The sequence below is a fragment of the Equus caballus genome, chromosome 17, assembly GCF_041296265.1.
Source record: "Equus caballus isolate H_3958 breed thoroughbred chromosome 17, TB-T2T, whole genome shotgun sequence".
Classification (NCBI taxonomy): domain Eukaryota; kingdom Metazoa; phylum Chordata; class Mammalia; order Perissodactyla; family Equidae; genus Equus; species Equus caballus.
In genome coordinates this window covers 84993849-85010809 of record NC_091700.1, presented here as the reverse complement: position 1 = coordinate 85010809, position 16961 = coordinate 84993849, and the positions used below count along the sequence as shown (strand labels likewise).

At 41.9% G+C, this 16961-nt stretch overlaps 1 protein-coding gene and 1 non-coding gene across 2 annotated transcripts in view; both read left to right on the top strand.

Moving 5' to 3' along the window:
* Positions 1-11121: 11121 nt before the first annotated feature.
* On the top strand, positions 11122-11194 carry TRNAF-GAA (transfer RNA phenylalanine (anticodon GAA)). The gene has a single exon. It is a non-coding gene; the product is annotated as a tRNA-Phe (tRNA).
* A 196-nt stretch (positions 11195-11390) lies between these two features.
* Positions 11391-16961, top strand: part of DCT (dopachrome tautomerase) — an 80941-nt gene continuing 75370 nt past the window's right edge. The window contains exon 1 of the mRNA XM_070240390.1: positions 11391-11503. The gene's annotated coding sequence lies outside the window, so the exon portion shown is untranslated. The remainder of the gene's footprint in view (positions 11504-16961) is intronic.

The window sequence follows — 16961 nt, the reverse complement described above, 5'->3', positions numbered from 1 at the left end:
TTTCTCTAATTCTGCACCTGTATTATAGGATATTGCTGAAGAAAATTTCAAAGTTTTACATACAGTATCAGTACTACCAACATTTGAGGCCCCATACCAACAGATAGGGTCTCAAAACTGTGAGCAATGCTTTCATCTGTCCCTGTTTAGCTCCCTTTTATATGCCACAGGGAAGGAGCTCTCAGTTTTCGTCACAGTGTTAAGTTCCTGATCCCATTCTGGTCTCGCTCGTTCTCAGACAATTCTCCCAGCACTGTTGTAGAAGGAGGCAAAATGATGCCATGGTTAAAAGCATGAGTGCTGGAGTTGTGTTTGCCAGGCCAGAGTAACCCTGAAAACTGGTGCTCACCTTTGAAAGTTCTTGACTAACCCCTTGAGCAGGTGTGCTTGAGCTTGCAAAATCCTAGATCCCTAGATCCCTCAGTCCTGTGGATTCCCACCCTTCCCTGACTGAGGAGATTCTGGGAGAGGATCGCCAAGGTGAGGACCATGGCAACCATGTCCAGACAGACATCCTGCCAGGCTGTCTCCTGCTTGGAGGACTGAGCAAGGATTAGTCATATGGAATCCTACAGCTGGTGAGTTCCTGGGGAGTGTAAACCCACCATTCTAACCTGGTTGGAAAGTGACAGCATCCTAGTGTTATTTCATTAGCTCTCCTACTAGGAATGGATGAATAGAGTGAGCACCAGGGTTAGTTGGCATTGTAAGGCTCTGATGACCAGTTTCTCGGACTTTGGAGGCTGCATTTGAGCCATCAGGCTGGGCAACTGAAAGGTGGCAGCAGCAACACCTGCATAGGGCGACCATGAGCCCTGCCAAGCTTAGGAGAACCTCCCAACACTTCCAAGTTCAAAGTTCACCACTTCAGGCCTCTGTGACCTTTAGCACATTTCTTCAACTCTGTGTTGATATCCTCCTCTGTAAAATGGAATAATAGTTATTGTGAGTTTTAAATAAGGCAATACACGTAAAACACTCAGACCATGCTGGTATAAAAATAATAAGTGCTCAGTAAATGTTAGTTTTTATTTTTATTTCACAGGAAAAAGTAGAGGAAACAGGAGTCTCCTCACCTTGAACACAGAGTTGTTCCCTGCCTCCTGTCTTGTCTTCCTCCTCTGTTTACCAACTATGTCCCCACTCAGCCACCTGTGTCCTCACCTCCTGATCTCTCAGGCCCTTGTTGTAGACTGACTTCTGCCCCCATTGCTTTACCAAGTCTGTTTTCTCCATCAGCACTCATAACCTCTTAAATGAGAGAGCCAAAGGCAATTTTATTCTCACTTAGCAGCAGGAGCATTTGGCCCTGTTCATCCCTCAGTTGTTAAAACGCTTTCTTCCTTTGCCTTCGGCAGTACCACTCTCTCCCATCTCACTCATCACTTTCCCGGTCTCTCTCTTGCTGGCTTCTTATTCTGCCTATTCCCTAAATTGATGTTCTGAGCTGAATCATTCTTGGTTGTGGGGGGCTGTCCTGTGCATTGTATGGGTTTAACAACATCCTGGACTCTACCTCCTTCCCCAGTTGTGACAACCAAAAAGGCCTCTAGACTTTGCCAAATGTCCCCTGGAGGGGCAAAATCACCCCCAGTTTAAAAACACTGCCCTGAAGCATTACTTCCTCTGCCTCCTCATTTACGTGCCCTCTTGGGAGATCTCATTCATTCCTGTATCATCAGCTTGCATCATGATGACCATAATTCCCATGTTTCATTTTCCCAGCACTTACTTTTTTTTTTCTGGGTTTTACGTAAAAGACCAGTGAGCCTGGCCATTTCTATTCATTTGTGGGGTTTTAAAGCAACAGGTTGTGTGTTGCTGTCTCTGCTCTCTCAGTTTCTCTCTGCCTCTCTCTCCACACACATATCTGCTCTCCATCCCCACTCCAGGCCGAACCCCTTGCTTTTTCACACACCACTGACCACATACAGCTCACTTTTTTCCTTGAACCTCACCCTCTACGGAAGAAGTAAATGTTTTGCAAGTCTTGTGCTTGCTAGGGATTTCACTGAAGTTTTGTTGTTGTTTAGAAGGACTGATCTTTAATGCTCACTTTGATGCTTCATTATAAAAACTTCTACCTTTGAATAATTGTTCTCTGATCTTAGCTTTACTAGTTAGTATTTCTAATACTGTTGTGTTTATAGCTAAACTCATTATGTTCTAATTGACACATTCTTTAAAAAAATCAGTTTTGCCCAATGCTGGAAAATATTCTATTTTACCTATGAAATATTTCTATCGTAAGTGCAGGAAGTGGGAAGCCCCCTTTTCATCATCCTGCCTTGATTAGGTCAATTTCCAGGTGCAAAGGAAGCAGTTCTGTCATGGTCTTCCTCCTGTGGCTCTAAGCACTTGGGACACCCTCCAATCAAGTGTCTAAGAACAGTTCTGTTCTTTGCTTAGTCCCCCATCCATTGACTTGGAATGAAAACATCGCTCACTTAATGAAGATAGTTGTAAGAATTAACTACAGGGGTAGGAGGGGGGGAAAGCAGGTTTTCAGGTTAAAATGCTGAATAAAATTTACAGAGATGAGAAATATTAAATAAAATAGGCCAAATAAGCCCTTGAGAAATGTCTATTTCCAGCAAATTTTAAAATTTTGATTAATGGTTCTGGAGTTCTGCCCTTCACATTTTTTTCTTGATAGAATAAGCTTAGGTGAAAATATAAAGCAATTTTTCTTTGCCTGGAAAAAAAAGCCTCCAAAGTAAAATGTTCATTTTAGCTACTTGGATGTTACCCTCAAGTGAAAATTCTATTTGTTAATGTTCAGAAAATACACATTTCCATTAATCTGCTACTCTGCAGGTTTCCCTTTTTCCCTTATAACATTCTAAATAAGTATGCTGCCTCTGACTTACTCTGCAAATGTTTCAGCTATCATAAAATAGAATAGCGCACCACGTATTAAAATTAAATCAGTTTAAAATTCTCAGGAGTTGACACTGTGGTTGCTTAATAGACTAATCAAACCACAGTTTTAGATGATGTTTCTGCAATATCCTAATTACTGCAATCTGATTTTCCTTAGTAATTGTGAAGGTCAAAACTGGAAGCTTGCTTCAAAAAGGAAATTAAAAGTTAAGAATAAAAGACAAGGAAGACGTTTTTATCCCCAATATATGTCATGATAGATTATTAAGTTGACCTTGTAAAAAGTTAAAGAAAGATTTTGCTGTAAATCACATTGGAGTTGACTATAAGGTATGGAAAGCGTGTTCGAAATCTTCTGGAAACAGCATAATTTCATTTAGTTGTGTTATTTTTCAAAAAAGGTGATTCATTATTAAACAGAAAAATCATATCTACACGTGTTTTGATTTTTATGCCTTTGTAAGGCTTTCATGCGATTAAAAGCAGAAGTAGGGAAAACATCCTTTGTCAGACCACATGTCTTGATTTGGTGATTCCAAAAATATGGTCCTGGTATATACGGGACAAACCTTAGCAATTGATGGGCAAGGGGCTACTTAGACCGATTATGGATTCCAGGAAGGACCTCTCTGTTCTAAAAAAATATATCCCTAATCGCATTCTGATACCTGAAATCCCATTCCTAAGGAATTAAGTTCTTCAACTTTTAGTGAAAAATAGCATTAAAATCCAGAAATTTCTAGGATGCATAAGATAAAACATATTTCTTTTTTCAGATTTTTATTGTGAAAAGTTTAAAACATACAGAAAAATTGAAGGATAAATTTCTCTACCTGGATTCAACAATTGTTCACATTTTGCTATAAGGGTTGATTTTCTCTTTCATAGCTTTTTGTTTGTTTGTTTTGCCAGGATCCAATAAAGGTCCACATATTACTATTGGTTATATCTTTTTAGTCTCTTAAACATAGAGCTGTCTCCTCATCTTTTTGGTGTTTTTATTTTTTTCCTTGACATTGATGTTTTGAAGACAGCAGGCCAGATGTCTTAGAGAATGTCTCATCCTCTGGATTTGTCTAGTTATTTCTTCATGGTGTCATCTAATTTATCTCCGTTTTCTGAATTTCGTATAAACTGGAAGTTAGGTCTACATAGAGGCTTGGGTAGTTTCAGGTCAAACATTTTTGGCAAGAAGCTTTTATAGGTGATGCTATGCATGTTATATTCCTGTATACCAGGAGGCCCATAAAAATGAATTGAAGGACTTATTTATTCCTACACTGAAGTATAAATGATTCCTAGTGGGTCCTTTCCTGAACCCAGGTTTTATTAGGAAAGAGTGAACTGAAAGCGATTAGACCTCAAGATTCTCAGAGCAACGTTGGCATAGAATTTCTTCATGTGCTGGGGGAATAAGCCAGGTTAGCATAAGCAGCAAAATTCAGCTCTGCGTAAGGTCAAGAAAACCATTTGCCTCAAAAATCTAATGTTCCCAAAGTGCATGTGGATCATAGATTTAAATAAGCTGCTGTATTTTGATAAGGCTGGTCTAATACAGGGACAAGCATGGTGCAGTGTGACAACTCTGGCCTAAGAGCTGAGACCTGAGTTCTAGTCCCACCTCTGTCACCAAATAATGGTGTGACTTTGGGAATCATTAACCTCTCTGCGCTTTCATTGATTCACACATGGGAGCAGAGGCTGTTGTCCCAGCTGATCTGAGGTCATTTGTAAATATTACGTAAACACTGATGTGATTCAATGCCAGTGTTTACTTCTTGTTGAGACAAGGAACAACACTTTGATTTTACTTCTTGCTACCCTTATGGGGCAAGCAAGGAAGCATCAGTCCTTCCCAAATCAAAGCATTCCTCCTTATCCAGTTGTTCAGACAATCGTTATTAAGAGGGCAGTATGTGCAGTCTGAATACAGTGCTTCTGTCTGTGGTGTGATGGCTTCCTTCCTGCCCACCAGGGAAGAATCGGGCACTGGACTATCAATGGGAAAAGACAGAGAATGATGGGGTGGAGTGCAGCCCCTCCTGAAACATATGCAGCCTTATGTGGTCGGGGAAAACTGGGTGTAGTCAACTCTTCCCATTCCAAGTGATGGGAATGGGCTGGATAGCTGAGTGGTGGAATCTGGGGTGAGGGCCCTGCTTTCTGTTCTAATTTAGGAGACCCCTGGAAAAGTGCCCTTACAGCTCCAGCTGCAGCATAGAGGAGAGTGAGTCCGACGAGGCTTCTGCCTCACGTTGCAGAGTCTTGCCTGAGTCCTGACCACAGGAAGCAGCAAAGCTTCACTATCCCCTTCCTCTCCCTCCATCCCACCCACCCACAAAAGTCCTCTAGAAAAACTCTGGCCTGTGTATTCCAGGAGGACAGGGAGGAAGAGGGGAGAAGAGCTGACTTGTCACCAAGGCTCCTGGGTACAAGTGAGGTGGGTCAGGAATTGGTCAACGCGGTGGGGGGTGGGGGGGGTGACATGGAATTGGGAGTGTAACAGTACAAAAAATAGGACTAGAGAAGTGGCTGAAAGCGGTGGAAAGACAAGAGTGAGAGGCACCTGGGAGGTTGGAGGGGAATCAGGGCCAAATAGCACAGGTGCTTCTGTGTTCTGGCCTCTTTTCTGAGCCTCTAGTCATTTAACGCCATCTAGTGTGTCTTCAATGGGGCAAAGGAAGAGATTGATGTATTTCTTCTTTCTGGCATTTATTTTTGAAATAAGGGATTTAGGAAACTCCTGGGTTAACTTTGTTTCGTGTTTTTTCTTTGAGTGAATAATCAGGCCTTATCCCTTAATGGCTGGATGGGGCGGGCTTGAGAGATGGTGCAGGGATATAGTTGGGAGGCTGGCCCACTTCATCAAAAGAGAGAGACAAGCAATTAAGCTGACAAGTATTTAATGAGCGCCCAAGCCTCTGAAACTCCAGCTCTGGAATCCAAGTTTTCTGGCCTTTAGGGCATTGTGCAAAATCCACATGGTTAGTTAGGCGTTTGTTTGATGGATGTGGGAGTATTGGATCAGAACATACGAAAAGCTTGGTAGGTTGTTCTTGAGTATAATTTACTTAATTGTTTCTGGCCTGGTAAGTATACCCACAGGCTTTATATTGATGCATGAGATTCAACAAAAACAAAAAACAATAAGGTCTTTATTGACTTGTGGTTTAATGGCTTTAAATAAATTAACTTCTTTTGGATCAATTCAGCCCACTGATGATATTTGCAATCTATTAACTTTTTTATACTTCTCCCCTAAGTTACAACTTTAATATATAACTTTGAAAAATCACTTTACATCATCAAGCAAAGGTATTACTTTCTACACACAGAGAACTTCAAGATGCATATACATGCCCATAAAAAAGCATCTACAAGAAAAAGCTGAGTCCTGACCCCAGATTCCAGTTTTCAGATTTAGACTCTAATGTCATTTTTCTTTAATTGAAATAGGTTTTCTCAAAAAAAAAAATTATGCTGAATGGGTCAGCAGTTAATTCTGCACCAAATAAATTGTTTTAAACTGCTGTGGACTGAATTGTGTCCACCCCACCCCCCTTCATATGTTGAAGCCTAACTCCCATTGTGACTGAATTTGGAGATAGGAGTTTTAGGAGGTAATTAGGTTAGAAAGGTCAGAACAGTGGGGTCTTAATCCTAATCCGATGGGATTGGTGGCATTTTAAGAAGAGGAAGAGTGCGCCCGTCTGTAAGCCAGGACGAGTTCTTACCAAGATCGGCTGGCACCTTGATCTTGGACTTCTCAGCCTCCAAACTGTGAGAAAATAGATTTCTGTTGTTTAAGCTCCCCATCTATTGAACTTTGTTCTGGCAGCTAAGATGATAACCTTAAGAAACTACTCATGGTGTCTCTGAGCCTGAGTTTCCTGATATGTAAGAGTTGTGGATCAGGCTAAATAAACCCTTAGTTCTCTTCCATCTCTCGCGTTACTTACTCTGATTCTAAAGGAAATTGTCTGGCTCCAGAAGAGCACCAAATTTTTTTTTTATTTTTTAAAAATTCTGAGTTTCCAATTTTCAGAAAAGTTATAAAGCGGTACAGAGAAGTGCCGTATATCTTTTACCCAGGTTTACCAACTTTTAATATTTTTCTCCATACACCTTTTTATATTCTGTGTGTGTGTGTGTATTTGCACACATATTATTTATTTATTTTTCTGAACCATTTGAGACTAGATTGCAGATATGACATTTTTTATCCCTTAATACTTCAGTACGTATTTCCTAAAAACAAGGATATTTTCTTATCTAATTTTGGTGGCCAACTTCAGAAAATTTAACATTGATATGACATTTTACATAATCTACAGTCCATGTTCCAGTTTCTTCAATTGTCCCAATAATATCCTTTAAAGCATTTCCCCTCCGGAATAGGAGCCAGTCCAGGGTCATGTAATGCATTTAGTTGTCATGTCTGTTTATCCTCCTTCCATCTGGAACAGTTCCTCAGCTTTTCTTTGCTTTCATGACTTTAACAGTTTTGAAGAATACAGGCTAGTTATTTACTAGAATGACCTTTATTTTGGATTTGTTTAATGTTGCCTCATGATTAAATTCAGGTTATATATCCCTGGCTGGACCACTAGTTAAGGGACATTTTGTCTTTTCCAGGAATCACATTAGGAGGCACCATGATGTCTGAAAGCCCTTCATTGGTGATGGTAATCTTGATGACTAGATCAAGCCACTGTATAGTTTCTATTTTTTCCCCTTGCAACTATTAAGCAATCCTTGGTGAGACTCTTCGAGACCATGCAATGATCCTACTAAACATTTAACTTTCCCCCAGACTTAGCACCCATTGATGATTCTTGACTGACCCAGTCTTTACTATGATGTTTGGAAAATGGTGATTTCCAATGCCAGCACTCCTTCCACATTTATCACTTGGCACAGTTCATTCAGCTATAAGCCAGAACCCTCAGTCTCCTCCCCCCCAATATTGTACTCATGGATTTTCATTTTATTCAAAGGGGGAATCATCTATTACTCTCCTTATTTATTTTGATGCTTAGAGTGTCCCAGATTTGGTCAGTGGGAGCCCCTTCAAACCGGTTCCTATGTCCGTTTGACACACTCCCATCTTTTTAATACTTCTGAGAAATACTGATTAAAATCAGAGGCAAATCAAAATAAGTACTATTTTTTTGTGCTGTGGAGTCTCAGGAACAAAGTTAAGGACAGATTATCAACTGATACCAGTTCAAAAATTTATTAGATACTATAACTGTATATAACATATTCTCTTTAGTTGTGCTATTCTCAGGTCTTCTAGTTAGTTCTCATAATTAGTTTTCACAGTTGTCATAGGTAATTACCCTGGAGTTGGCCAAAATCCTTGGGCTAATTTGGAACACAGGCCTGCAGCCTACGCAAAGCTTTACCACATGGAGTCTTCTTCAACACTTTATCCTCATTTGAATGCCAGCTTCTTTGTCATCTAGCCCTTGCTGTGATGTGGGTGCCAAGATTTTCACTTCACTTTAGCCCTTGGCAGTTGGCCCCTGAAGAAGTTCCGATGGTTCGTCTTGCCTCTGCAATCTTGCTGAGCAAAGCCAGACTTTCTCCCAAACTCAGTAATATTTTCATTCCTGCTATCCACACTAAGGCACTGAGCTAGAGGTTTCCAAACTTTCTCTGTTCACAATGCTCTTAGTGTCTCTGTAGTTTTTTCCAATGCCCCCAAGCCAAAAGAAGTATCGAACGGTTCCTTTTATTAAGTACTCAGGCCCAAACAACTTATTAAGTATTTATGTCCAACAACTTGGTAATTGTTTGGAAAAAATTATACACATAAATTAAAAGAAAAGTTATATATTTTTTTTAATGATTTTTTTTTTAAGATTTTATTTTTTTCCTTTTTCTCCCCAAAGCCCCCCGATACATAGTTGTATATTCTTCATTGTGGGTCCTTCTAGTTGTGGCATGTGGGATGCTGCCTCAGCGTGGTTTCATGAGCAGTACCATATTCGCACCCAGGATTCGAACCGACGAAACACTGGGTCACCTGCAGTGTAGCGTGCGAACTCAACCACTCAGCCACGCGGCCAGCACTAAAATAAATGTTAAATTTTTATTTCATTCTTAAACAACCATCATTGCTTTCCAATGGGATGTGTGCACCTGTTGCATAGTGCACAATTTCTCCAGCTGTGGAAGCAGATTAGACATTGGCCCGCCTATTTCCTGTTGTACATTTATTTTCATGGGCAATTGCTTTTTATCACAACTGCTGAAACCCCAGCTAAGAGATGATGTCACTGGCAGAAATGAGGAGTGCTCTATTGCTGAAACTATGAACTACCTAGTGATTTGTGCAGTGTCCCACAGATGTCCAGTATAACTGTGTCTCCCTCAAAAATGGAAAATATTCTGCACTGCAGTGCCCCAGGGTGCTTATCTGCACAGTTTGGGAACTATGATACACTAAATTCTGGAAACTTTCAGTCTCCTTTGTAATACAGCAACAACAAACATGGAGTTGATGTTAAAAATCTTATCACCAATGGTGAAACTAGTAGAGTTCATTATGTAGTGTATGAATGAATAATTATGTAGCACCAAGCTGTGGCTCTTTTTCACAGTTTATAAATGGGGTGATCACAACGTTTATTTTCCAACTATTCTAGCATACTTTTAAAAGTGAAAGGGGTACTGCCATGACAGGATTCTGGGACAACAGATGTAAACAGGGACTGTCCTGGGCAAACTGGTTTGTGTGGCCACCCAGTTAATCCACGACATACATCATATCCCCTACATTCTGAAATCCACGTTTACTTAACAAATGATCATCACAATGTGGTTTTTATCATCTCGTAATTTCCCCAAGGATCTTATCACGTTAAATTGTGAAACGTGAAGTTTATTTGTCGTGCTCTTTCTTCTCTTCTCTCTCCCGATCTTTTCCCTCCATTTCCCCTCAGACCCTGGACCTTTTCTTCCCCTACTCTCACCCCAAATCCCATCAAAACCTACCAGCCACTTTCCTAGTCATCCGGGTTCAAGTCTTTCCTGCCGTGTTTTGAGGAGAATGTGAAAGGGAGCTACATTCATGACACACGAGAAAGCCTGTCAAAGTCCTCTTTTCTTATCCTGCCTTTATGTATCACCTGTGCCAGGCTGCTGCTCCAAATTTCTCCTCCTTCCACTCCATGCCCCGGAAATCCTTCACAGGTCAACGTCCATCTCTAAGCTCTCTTTGCTCTCTTTCTTCTCTTTAGCCAATGACTTTTAAATTTCAAATTCTTCTCTTATCTGTATTTCACGCAACAAAGGAACCCAGAAAGCGACTCTCCACCTTAGATATCGCAAACACTTCCAGTATTCAATCTTTTATTTTTCCTTTCACATTCGAATGCATGCATCAATCCCTCAAAACCGGCTCTGAAGCTTCCACTTAAACGCAAAGCTCCAAGGAGCCGGCTAACAGGGCGGTACAATAATCATGCTGCCTTCAGAGAATTAGAATTTAACTAGAGAGAAAATACGTATATATAATCAACAGGATATCTGGGCATTGCAGAATGTCTGTACCTGGCCCGTAGCGGATGCTTCAGAAACAGTTGTCTACTGATGCAGGAAGTAGTACTGACATCAGATAATCGTGGTTCATACTCGCCAAGCTTTTATGGAGCGCCTGCAGTGTGCCAGGCTGGCTCCGTGCAAAGTGGTGGTAGGCGAAGGGGGCATTTCGAGGGCCCAGGATCTCAAGGAGGCTGCAATCCTGCCTCCATACCCTTGTCCACTCCTTCACCCCAATCGCGACAGAGATGTGCGGCCACAGCGGGAAGGGCCTACCCCGCCTGCGCAGGCGGCTCGCCAAGGGCACCACCCTGCCCCGGGATCGCGGGGACCAGCCCTGGGAGGATGGAACCCGCCTCCAGAGGAGCGGCCCAGCCCCGCCGCGCGGCCTCCATCACTGCTCCGGACCCAGCTCTGCGGGGCTGTAGGCGCCCAGGCCACCGGCCGCCGACCCCAGAGGCCGACACACGGGCTCGTTCGTGATGCCCGTTGTTGCTAATTACGTCAGAAACTCGGATTATATTGAAGAAAGTAACGTATACAGTGCACCTAATCATAGCTTATAAAAAGCAAGGCAGAAGAATTCTGATGTAACCGTTCAATACAAGAAAGAAACCGTCAGCGATTGTGGGGAGGAAACGGATATGAAGACTTCAATAACAGTTTACTCCAAAGGCAGCAAAAAAGGGCGCCGAAATAGCTCAGTTGGGAGAGCGTTAGACTGAAGATCTAAAGGTCCCTGGTTCGATCCCGGGTTTCGGCAGGGCCTTCCTTTTTCAATTTGAAGGGATTCAAATTTCCAAGGACTCCTTGCCTACAGTAACCTGGCTTACTAAAGCCAGCGCAAGTGAAAACTGGGACTTCAAGGGCGAGCGAGAAAAAGAAAACCCTTCTCAGTCTCTCCCAGGAGAGCAGCCACTTGGCACCGCCGCTTCCGGGGCGCCTAATGGGCGGGCGGCGAGGTGCTGCTGCGCATGCGCGGCGCGGAGCCTCGGGGCTGCCGAAGCCCTGCTCCGCCGCGAAAACCGCGAAGTCCGGCCGCGCGAGGCCCACGAGAGCGCGCCCCCGGGCGGTGAGACGCAGCGCGCGCCCCTGGCACGGGTCTGGGCGCGCCCGGGGGTGAGAGGGTGCCGGGCGCTGGTCGCGGGCAGGCGCTGCCTTGGCGGCTGGTGGTGTGAGAGAGGAGTCGGTCTGCCTTGGGGGACGAGAAAGACGACGTCATCCCGAATTTCATTACCCAAAGCGTCCGAGTTTGAAAAGCAAAACCCTGCTGTTTAATCAAATGGCCCCCATCTGGCCCTGCCGGTGAAGGGAACCGGCAGCGCAGTCTTTCTGGTTGGGGGCGCACGCGGGGCGGCTCGGATGGCTTGACCAAGGTTACTTGTCGGATGGGTCAAGCCGCGGCAGCTTTACAGCTCTGTAAACTGTATCAGTCTTGCACCTAAACAACTTTATTTAGAGTCTAGATTGGTGGCTCCTAAAGTGTGGTCCCCGGACCAGCAGCCTCATCTTTACCTGGGAAGTAGTTAGAAACGCAGATTCTGGGCCCCACCTCAGACCCTAGTGAATTGGAAACTGGGGCTGCGCCCAGCACCAGGTGTTTTAACAAGCCCTCCAGGTGATTCTGAAGCAGCTATAGTTTGAGATCCACTTATTTAGACGTTCTTTTTCTAAAAGAGCCCTCTCCTAAGACTTTTTGTGAACAAGCTTTTTCCTTTTACTGTCTTTTTTCCTGAAGTCTGAAATAAAGCTTAGACACTTGCTCGAAATTAATTTTTCTGAGAATTTTGGCTTTCGCACTGTGTGTTGCGGGTGGGATGTGCAGGGGTATGAGCTTTCCTAGGCTGTTGGTGTGCAGTACAGAAAGTGGAGGCCCGGACCCTGCTTCTAAATTGTGTGGCTCGTGCCAGCTGAGCCAGGACTTGGGTAGAAGTTGCAAGGATGTAGATTTGAATTAAAGGAGGAAGAAATTTCAATCTATTGGAATCACTAGAAAACAGAATCTGCAGTTTAGTGGGGTGGTGAGTTGCTGGTCTGCAGTTGAATGAGTCACTTGTGGGATTTGTACCTTGGGTCTTGCATATCTTCTGCTTCTATTGGTTTGAAAGGAAAAGGCAACTCACGCTTATGAAGTACTGTGTGCTCTCAGGTTAATTCACTCATCAATTGGACATTAATCATTGACTCCCCACTATGTGCCAGGCATGATTTTATCTTCATGACTACCTCATGAAGCGCATATCATTATCTTCATTTTACCGTAACAATCCTTGTAGGATTGCAAGGATTAAACATAATGTGTGTCAGTCATCTTACATCTGCCAGCTCCTCAATGTTACTATATATTAATAGTTGTTGGGATGTTTGGTTAACTGTGTGCATAAAAATGAGGGAAACCAAAAGCTTTTTAATTGGAAAGGGCTCTGTGGGGAAGTATGTCTTGACTGGACCCTCAGAGGAGGATTTCTTGGATAGCAAATAGACCCAACTGGAGCTCAACCAGCTATCCGCTTGTTTAAATGGAAGCAGAATGGTGTGCGAGCTGAAAGTGAGTGACTTCATTTCAGACAGCCTGAGGCCTGACTACCCTAAGAGACAGACATCGTAAAACCATGGATTTGCTACTGGAGTAGGCATGTTTGGTATCCAGGAGACTAGAGGCACATACTTGTTAGAAGTCTGAAGAGAGGAAGTTGAAACGGGATAGTTGGGGCAGGCCCCCACTGGGAGTGTGGTTGTAAAGGGTTTTGCTGGCCTTGTGGGAGGGAGGAATGATTGTGACGAAAGTAGTCAGCATTAAAAAAATTACATATATATAATTTTAAAAATAATTATATAACATACATTTACATATATATATTTTTTTACCTTAAGAAGTAAAGTCTAAAGATGTAATCTGATCATCTTTATTGCCTTTCATTGACGTGTGAAGTGCTCTGATAGATGTCAAACACCATCACTTCCCAGGAGTGAAGGCTGAGAAAGACTGAACACAAGTTGTCTGCAGCTCCGGGGTAGCTCTTTGTAACTGAGGAGAAGGTGAGGGGTGAAAGTGTGGAGTCAGCGCTTACTTTGGAAAAGAAATGCTTTCAGTGGGAAGAACACTATCAACATTAAACATTCATAAGAGTTAATGCTCATTGCAGTGCTCTATTGTCAGCAGAAAGGTCATGAATGTCGCCTCTTGCTTCAGGCCATCTATCTGGGGTGGAAGGGGGAAGGCATCTCAAATTTCCTTGGAAAGCTTTTAGAAGGGAACCTGGGACATCTGGCTCATCTAACAAATTTCTAAGGTGATGTGCAAGCATGTTGCTAAATGACTCTTTATTTCTTAATTATTCTGGACACTATATTCATTTTAGGCCAGAACTATGATATAGTGAAGCTGTTATAATTGTTATATATATTAAACTAGATGAGCATTTAATAATTCATTGGGGTCTTTTGTGCAGTCAATGTGTACATACATTAATGCCTATTTTATTAGTCTTGGGTCATAATTCTAGTCTTTTAAATGTATAATGCTTTACAGTTGTTTAGTTTCATGTTATATCATTTGTCATATCTCAGATTTATCTGTTAAACCTTGGTCAGAAATACAACTCCTGTTTGGATTTGCCTGAGATTCCAGGAATGTATGGATCCTACACAATCATCCTCAATACATGGTTTCAGATTGGATTACCATGTTTAAGTGTAGCTCACTTATCTAACTGAAAATCTTGGAGGGTTGTTTGCAGGTCCTGACTGTTGGGGTGTAATGTTTGGGAGAAGGCCAGTTGATAGCCTGGGAATGAAGCAGGACCATTTGAGCAAAGGCAAGGGTCTTCTTATAACAGACACCTGGTCACATATTAGTTCCATAAATTCCAATTTTCATATAATGAGTTGTCTTAAATCAGGATGCACAAATATGTGCCTATTGACTGCCTTCATATATTCCACAGAGCATTTTGAGCAACCCCTCCTGCTCCAAACTTCATTGACTCTCTAGTCCAAAGTGTCAAGAATAACTAGAGTCAACATTTCTGTAGTGTTTTTTATGTGCCAGGCATTCTGAGGAGCACTTTTCATATGCAATCCCATTAAACTTGTGAATAACCTTTTGAGGGAGGAGGCATAGTTGAATGTAAATTTAAAAAAATGCTACATAGGAGTGCTGTTGTGAAAAGCCAGCATAATTCTGAGATGTCTTAAAATGGAACATGAGCCAAAAAAATAAAGCAGTAGTTCTTTTATATGTTGCATTAGTGAGATCCATGTGAGAGCTTTTTGATCAGTTTTAATTAACTTGAGAGAAAAAGGTTAACAAAGAACAAAAACATGATTAAGGAAGAGGAGATTTATTTTAAAAACAATGACAAAAGGATATGAAATAGATTTGCCAAAATAAAAGAAAACTAAGAGTAACTTGATTGTGGTTCAAATTACTATTTCTCAGGAGTATATAATTTCCAGGGAGGTGCCATAGGAAGAAATAGATTTAGACGAAGGCAGGAGAGATTTATGTTAGATAGCAAGAGAGTTGTGATAAGATATTTGACCTAGTTTTGTGACAGAAAAGTGTCAGTCAAGATTGGATAAACTAGAGAATTGCTGTTGAATAAATTTGTATGTGTTTAAGAGGACTGCTTTGGTATGTAGGGAAGGAAAAAAACTTTTCCCCACTACCCTCCTAGGTTCTCAGCTGGGGCCCTGTAAACTAGGCTGACAAAAGACAGATTAACATGAGAAAAACAAGTAGAATTTATTAATATGTGCAGTGTGCATACACATGGGCTCAGTGATGCGTAACTCAAAGAGGTGGCTAGAACTTGGGCTTACAGAGCATCTTAATAGAAGAAAAGTAAATTTGTAGAGAAGTGACAAGACAAAGGAGAAGGACTTCGAGCTTCTGGGGGGCAAATTGTGGGAAGGCAGATGTTAGGGGGAACTAACGGAAGATAAGAGCTAGTTAGCAAAGTTTGTTCTGTAGATTTCTCTGGTGCTGTCTCTGGGCTGATTCGGGTCTAGAGTTGTCTCCCGTGATTAACTTCTGTCCTTCCTGGTAGAGAAGGAGACAGCTTTACAAGTTTATGTCCTGTTTTTAGGTAAATGGAGGGGAGGGGGCAGAGAGCTTTTCTTGTATCTGCTTCTTCTCAATTGCCTTCAGCTTAAAATAATCCTTATGGCAAAGTGGCATGATTGGGGGCGGCATAATCTGCCATCCTTCAGACACTTTCAGAAAATCTACTGAGTTGTGGTTTCTTTGTGGTTGTTGCTGTTGATAGTTCAGGAAGGAAGGGGGTGGGGTAGTGTGAGGTGTGGACATTGCTGGCAGAGACCATAAAAAGGGTGGTTGGGATGGATCTTATTATTTCTTAACACTAAGTGTGTCTAGGAGGAATACCAGCACCTGTCCCTGCCTCTGTGATGCGTTAGTGTGTACTCTAGTTAGAAAAAATTTTAAAAAGCACTCTGCATCCTGATATAGATTAAGACAGCCCCCCAGAGGATCCCCCTGTCTGGTTAGAGTCCCCATAATAAATGAAAAATGAAGCCATGAGCCTTTCCTCAAAGTTATTGACTCTGCATCAAAGATAATTTTTATCCATGACAATTTCAATGTTGATATCTGAAGATATGTGATGACCTTGGTAAATAAAACACTGTGACAGAATCACTGTTTTCTGATCATGAACAGACTAAATGTACACTTGGTAACATCGCTCATCTTGTGTGTAGATGCTGGTGTGATTTGATTTTGGGGGGGTTTATTCCAGAATTTCTTGTTTGTTTTTGTATTGTTTTTAAGCTAGTCTTTTTAAAACTTGGACTCCCTTATTAAATTTCTTTGCAAGTAAACTATTTTTCTTCTAAATGCTTTTTTTTCAAAGCAAATGTCTGCTCAAAGATGGGTTCAGTGTTAGAAAAATAAAAATCTGGGTCCTTCAATAGAGTTTCAGGCAAATGGAAACATGCAGAAGTGAATGCATGAATGCATAAAGCACAAAGCTATGTGGGGTGAGAATTCAGTAAAGAAAATTGCTATTCCATTCTTGATGGCCTTGAATAAAGGGAACAGGCACGTAAAGATGGAATGCCCAAGAATTGTTGGTGGGTGTGAAGACCTGAGTTAATGTTTCCATAGTAATGCACTTGCTTAAATAACATTGATGTGTCCTGTTAAAGAGGAGGCGTGCACCCCTGCCAGTTTGTTTCATGTAAGTTTCATGATTGCCTAGAAGGAGATTTGATAGTAGGCGGTAGTCCATGAAATTAATTATTCAGGAAATGAATATGCATATAGTTCTATACCTTTACTTGTGTGAAGATAAAAGATGAGGCAGGTGATTTCCTAAAATCCAGAGTTCTGCCCCTGGAGTCCTTTCCAGCTGCAGTGGCCCATGTGTGGAGATAGGACAAAGCCCTCTTCTCTCCACATTAGTGCAGTTCTCTTTGAAATCTGAATCTTCCCATACTCTGTCTCATCTTCACAAAGTCTATGTAGTCCTTGACTCTACTTTTCTAGGAGTCTCTTAACTGGGGAG